Raw genomic sequence first — 6,739 nt, 5'->3', positions numbered from 1 at the left:
CCTGATCGGTGAAGAGCTCGTCGTACTCGCGTAACAGTGCCGACAAACGAGCCTTCTGTGTATCATCCAAATGAGTCGCACAGGCGGTCAAAGGATGCGGAGCCTCTGCGTGTCGTGCCGCTCGATCCCGATGGGATTTGAGCCGACGAGCGCATAGCGCAGGGGCCTGCCCCCGAACTTTGCACGCGACACGGTTCCGACGCCTCTACTGCACAGGCAGTTGTATACGCCGGCGGGCTGATGAACGGCTTCAGCTGGGAAAAAGGTCCGTCGCGATAGCCGCCATTCGCAATGTCCACAACGATACCGGTTTTTAGGAGAAAGTCCCGACCGAGAATCACAGGAACACTGAGCCCTGGGAGATGAACGAAACGCGTGCGTCTCATTCGATCTCCCCATCTGACCGTCAACCTTGCGGCGCCAGCCGACTGGGCCACGCCTCTCGCCAGGGTGAATGTCGTCGGCTGTCCCGCAAGCGCAACCGAGTGCTTCCGCAAGTGGGACAACACCTGTTCGCCAACAACGAAGCGCTTGCGCCCGTGTCCAGCAACGCCGAAAATTCGCGGCCGGCAATAATGACCGAAATAAACGGCGCGTGCGCACCAGCAAGACTGCTTGCCCGGTACGCGGAGGGGAGAAGCAAGGGTTCGGCCGCTCGTGCCTTCACGAACGACCCGCGCTCCCGTTTCCCTGCCTCACAGGAGGCCTAGATACGGGACACTCCCTCGCTATGTGCCCTCGCTCGCTGCAGCGGAAGCAGCGCATTCCGTCCCGGGAAAGGGAAGATGCGCCGTCGCGGCCCTTCTCCCGAGGAGGAGCCGCCTCTAGCGGCAGGGGTCGGTTCGCCTGTTGATCAAAGGATCTGTTATGACGAGCGTCACCCTCACCGATGCGTTGGGACGGATTGCGTCCCTGTTCGCGCGTGTCGAGTTGCGGTGCAGCAAGGCTGCGCGCCTCCCGTACGTGTAGGGATCTAACGCGCGATCGCTCACTTCAACTGCGCCCGCTTGCAGCGGTAGCCGCAAAGGCAGCTCCGGCGGGCTGTTGCCGTTGGGGAAGGGTCATGGCCCCTCCCCACGCGCAGCGCGGCTCGAGGGCCTCGCTGGCTGGTGGCGGCGGGCGATAGGCGCGCGCGGCGAGAATGTCGCCTTGAATGCGCTTCGCCTCGGCGGCCAATTCCTCTAAATCTCGGAAGCGGCTGCCGCGCAGGTACGCGAAAAGGTCGGATGCGCCTGCCTAATCACCCGTTCGACGCGTTCCTCGTTCGAAGCTCTGGGCTCAGCGATAGAGAAAAGGTCTTCCATCGCGCGTACGTACTCTGAAGCGACTCGTCAGGAGCTTGTGTGCGGAGCTCGAGCTCGCGCCGCATCCTACTCTCGTAGTCAGCGGGTAAGAATTCGCGCAGGAAGGCCCGCGCGGAACTCATCGAGGGTTGCTGCTCGGTGGCCTGAAAGCCGATACCCTCGCGCCGTGTCAGTCAGTGCAGCTGGGACGACGCGTCCGAGCACCCTGATCATCCAAACCCAATGCTCTCTGATAACGTGGACAGAGAGTCAAGGTAATCTCGGGCGCTGCGCAGATCACCGTATCCGCTGTAAGTTGGCACAGGCAACATACAGCGGGGTGAGCGCGTTTCGGAACGGCCGAAAGCGTTTGTACAGCTCCCGAGAGCGCCTGGATCATTTGAGCGGCATTTTGCAGCAGCGTCTGTGCACCCGCTTCAAAGGAAGCTGTCGGTGCGTTAGCGGCGCGGTCGAGCGATGGGGAACTGTCTCCGAGCTCGATAAGGGGCGCGGCTTCAAAAGGGATACCGGCCGGCGTCGCGCCACTCTCGGGGAGCGCCTGTCGTTGTTCACAGCCGCCGCTTGGGGCAGCCTCTCGTGAAATGGCTAAGCCGCTTGCGGATAGCGGTACAGGCGCGTGCTCGAAGTGAGCTTGGCTGCTTGCTTGCATAGCAACCAGCGGGCAAAAGTCGGTGACGGCTGAGGCCGCGTTTCCGACCTGCGCTCCGTAAGCTCCGTTGGGAGCCGTTGGGAGCGATGTGACATGGAACTGCCGTGCATTCCAAGGGAGCAGTAGCGGTCCACTTTGCCCGTGTGCACTGTTCGGGTTGGGCAATGGCCCCGTTCCCACAACACGCTACATCTCCACTGGGAGCTGGTATATAGCGCCTCGCGTCATCCCCACTGGGGGTTGTGACAGGGGAGGGTGCTGGATTCTGCCCGAAGGGGGCACTGGCCCGTTCTCGAGCAAAGCGGTATCTGCTAAAAACGACGCGGACAAAACTCACGCCTAGCAGACATAACGCGGATAACACCGGCGAGCCTGATTCGCAAAGGCGTGCTGACTCGGCTAAGTCTAATCAAGGCTTAATGAGCCTTTGATACCGCGTTGGGCGCCAGTGTGGTAACCTCAAAACTCACCGGAGCCGAAGACTACCGCGGGTTCAGGCTTAGCGAGCCACAGGGGCCGCGTCTACCGTCGCCTGCTTACGTTTTGCGCACCGCTCCGCACGCGCTCTGCTCGCAAAGGCGTTGAGCGCCGCGCGGCATAAACACAGTGTTCGATCACATACAACACACAAACACTTTATTGCCTCTCGGCGGCACCCCAAACACACAGTACACGTCCGCTCCGGGCACGGGAAGCAAAAGGGCTTCCCGACGCGGACGATACACCAAGGGGTTCCGCGGAGCACGTCGCAGCTCGCAATGGCGAGCTTTGACACGCCGCTCGGGAAAAGGTCCCTCGCGGCTATGCTGCGCACTCTCGCGATGACCACTGGGCCTGGTCGCGGGAGTTAGGGCAATCTCCGTACGCGTGGGCCTCCGGCAAGTGCGATCTCGGTGGTACGACCGCGCACGAGCACTAGGCACCGCTCTCTGGCTTAGCGTACGAACCGGAGCTAACACTGAGGTAAACACGCCTGCAAGGATGCCGAGGCACCCAGGCAGGCTACAGCCCAGCGATTCCCAAAGGGGACGTTGGACCGGAAGGAAATACGTGCTTACCCAGCGGCGTCCGAGGAGAGAGAGAGTTCGTCCCGGCCTGCACGCGCGTCTGTCCCGCCGAATTTCGCGGCTCTCAGACCGCGCGCAGCGCCACCACGAGTGTCGGCGCGTAGCGCAAGATGGCGCCACTTGCCCTCTCGGGAGAACGGGAGAGGGAAAGGATTGAATGCCCGCGCAGTGGCTTCGGGCGCGCCTCGGATCCCACATCTTGTATTCTTTTGCGGCTTCTTCGTGCGCATGTCGGGTGCTATTACTACAGGACGTCCTGTTTGAGATGTAGGTTCAGTCTTAATTGGCATGTGGGAATGCAAGTGGACCCATGGCACCGAACTGCCGTTGTTCGTGGCGAGAACAATTGCTTCGGATAAGCAGGCACTTCGGCAATGAGACCTGCGGTAAGTTCTTGAAAAGAATGCATATAAGACCAGACCAATAAAATATAACCGTACGACAAAAGTACCCTCAGCTTTCTTCCTCGGCGACACTGGCATCCAACATGCTCACTTGTGCTGTCAAAAAAATGTCCTAAGGCACACAAAACAGCATCGAATGATGGAAGAGTCATATTTTTAAGAATGAATTCCACTTTTCATTATTTTTTCCTTCACTAAACTGATCAGAATGCTGGAAATCCTCAATGCGACCACTGGCACGAGTATGCCACATTCGGCGTACTATAACTTGTTAGGTACTCAAATAATGCAACACTTTTTTTCATATAATGGTAGACAAGGTCTTTGCCTTTGACCACAGAGATTTTTAAAAAAATTAATAATGGCCTTTTTGAGAAAAGTACTTTTAAACTTAGGCGTTTTTGGTTAAACCGTATATTCTTTAGCACAACTTCGAAGCATAACGGTGAAAGTGAGAACCACGAAAAATATTTAAAATAAAGCCAGAACATCGAAGTAAGTATGTACCGAGTTTTATTATCATCAGTTTAACTGCTCTGCAGCAATAAATTTCTGAATTACAGGTATTTTGGCCGGTTTACCATGTTCGTGATTTTTTTCCTCAAATTTGTTTAGCTGAGAAGTGCAATAAAATACTCATAATGTCCTATTTTACTTGTTTTATGACGGCAAAAAAGGTATTGCGACCAATAAGCGCACCACTTTGCTGGTAGGTGCGCTCAAAGTTGAGAAAACGCGAAATTGGCGTAAATGTGGTTTTGGTGGCCAAAAGTTTGTATATTTTTTTTCAGGCAAACAAAATTTTTTTTCACAAAACTAATTTCGGAACCGTTGTTCTGAGTCAAAAACCTACACCTGAAGCAAATTTCATCAAAATCGGGAATGGTGACCAGGACCTCGTGTTCGATCTTATCTGGACACACCCTACAATGTTTGTGGCTTCTGATCGCTGCGGTATGCGTGAACATGAGAACTGTGCATCGAATACCCGTGAAATATTACTTGGAAACATTACTTGGCTTTGCTCGCGTCTCGAGATACAGCCAGCATACCTTTGCTACGCAAGTCATTGCGGTGAGGGGTTAGTACCGGCTGTGAGCCCGCTTTTTAGGAGCTGGCTCGCCAGGTTCTTAAAGGGATGCTGAAGTGGTTTTACAATTCGGTAAAACTTTGTTGTTAACAAGGGCCAACATTATTGTCGACGATGGCGTAATTTTTTTCGCTGTTGTGGCAGCAGGAGCTTTAAAATACGCGAAAGAAAAGTTCGTCTTGCTCCCCCCAAGCAAGCGCGCCAAAGTGTGGGCGTGGAAATGAACTAACCGGAACAACGTCACAGTCGGTAGTTTTGGCCACGGTGATAGAATAACAGGTGGCCCGACGCGCCGCTCCGCCAATGCGCCGCGCGTGTCACGGAGGTGCTCGAGTTGCCGCCGCTTTTCCGCAAAATGGCAGCAGGTATACCTGGGCCGATATCTCCGCTCCGGCGCATTTGAAAGCATGTGGCCAGCGTGCGTCGCGAGCATTTAAACTGCAATTTACTTATTTAACTTTTGAGAAAGAGATTGGCGGTGTATTTATTACACCAGAAAGGCCTTGAGCAACACTGAAGAGTTGCCGTCGCTTAGAACGGACGCGCCACTAATGAAAGCATGCAACGCAACCAGCGTTGCAGCCGCGTCTCTTCCTTTCTGCTTGGTCATCTTCGATAAATGCAGAGGCGTCCGTGGGTGCAAGCGTCCGAAGAGCAAGAGCGTCCCTATGCGACGCAACCATCGTCGCAAAGTCGCAATCAGCCTTCGAGTCATGATCACGGCCAGATCACGGTGGTCGTGATTAGGTGATCCCACAGCTTGAGATCCCCTCTGATGCGTCGCGTTTGTTACGCTCTGTCAAACCAACACGCGCGGCCGCATCGGTGTTTCCGCTCACTTTGTAAGCTGGAACCACGGCTGAAACCACGGTGGCTCGATCTGTGCCGCTGAGGCGGCGGCCACCATGGGGCGAAAATGCTTCGCTCCAAATTGCAAATCTGGCTACAAAACGTGAAAAGAAAACTGTATCTTTTCTCCGCGCCGAAAGACGAAAAGCGACTGCAGTTGTGCAGAAATGCAATTCCACGGAAAGACCGCCAGCTACAGTCCTCCGACATACATACGATAACGTGAAAACCAAATGCTTTTTTTAACGCGAAAGTGTTTTATGCCGCGGTCCACCAAGACTTCAGTGACGTATTTCCGTCACGGAAATGACGCTGAAAAAAATGTACACCATCAGATGGCAAAGAAAAAAAGTTCCGTCAACGGGCATCGAACCTACGACGGCTCGGTCCACAATATCAGATGCCGGGCACGCTATCCACTGCGCCACGGTACAGACTCTACAGGGTTTACAAACGCGCCTTTATATCTACCACTTCTCCGGTCGGCGGGGTGGTGTTGCCCTCTATGAACGGTAAAGTAAAGCAATTCATCATTACTGCGGCCCCGCGATTAGCGCCTGCAAACGCTTGTTGCTAAACGCCCGTCCCATTCGGCGCGTTTTTCAATAGAATTGCAATTTTGTCAATGCCTCTAACACACCGTGAGGTGGCGATCTTAGCCCAAGCGTCGTAAAAGCGTCGGTCTCGCTCATAGCATCACGCTAATCCAAACGAAAAATAGCTCTGCGACGCGCGCCTGCCTCATTTTTCTTCCTTTATGTAACGCGCGCCTGCCTCACCTGGCTGTACCACCGCGTTTCCCCGCTTACGCCCCCCCCCCCCCCCCTAGAAAATTGCGGCCGGGCTACAGGGGCGGGCCGACGCGCTTTGCGTTTCCCTCTAGTCCGGCCGTGGTGTTCGATCACACTTTAACATGCCGCAGGATGGCGACCAAGTTCTGCGTCCAATATGCGACGCTCTTCTGGCTATCACACCTCGTTCTCTCATTACACTTTCACGGTTAACTACTACAGCTACCACAAGAGTTTGTTTAATCATTGAACGTGTACGTTAGTCGTCGGGATGGACATGAACCACTCAGCATCAAAGTGGATGCATCGACGTTAAAACGGTGCTATAGCTGCTAGACATCTCTATACATTGTGCAAACTTTCTCATATAAATAAATAACAAACATTCAACTACTTCTGTAAGGACGTGTTTTACTTTCGTGTTATTCCGATTCCTATGACGGAGGAATCAACCATGTTTTTTTTTTACTTTTACTCTGTACACTCGCCGGTAGGAATTTTCACGCTTTTGAAGAAAAATACGCGCGCGACTCTTGCAATCGGCACCATGTGACAGTCATATTGGGACTACCCGCGCCGAATAAA

Source organism: Rhipicephalus sanguineus, chromosome 9 (assembly GCF_013339695.2).
Source record: "Rhipicephalus sanguineus isolate Rsan-2018 chromosome 9, BIME_Rsan_1.4, whole genome shotgun sequence".
Classification (NCBI taxonomy): Eukaryota; Metazoa; Arthropoda; class Arachnida; order Ixodida; family Ixodidae; genus Rhipicephalus; species Rhipicephalus sanguineus.
This window is presented reverse-complemented; position numbering follows the sequence as displayed.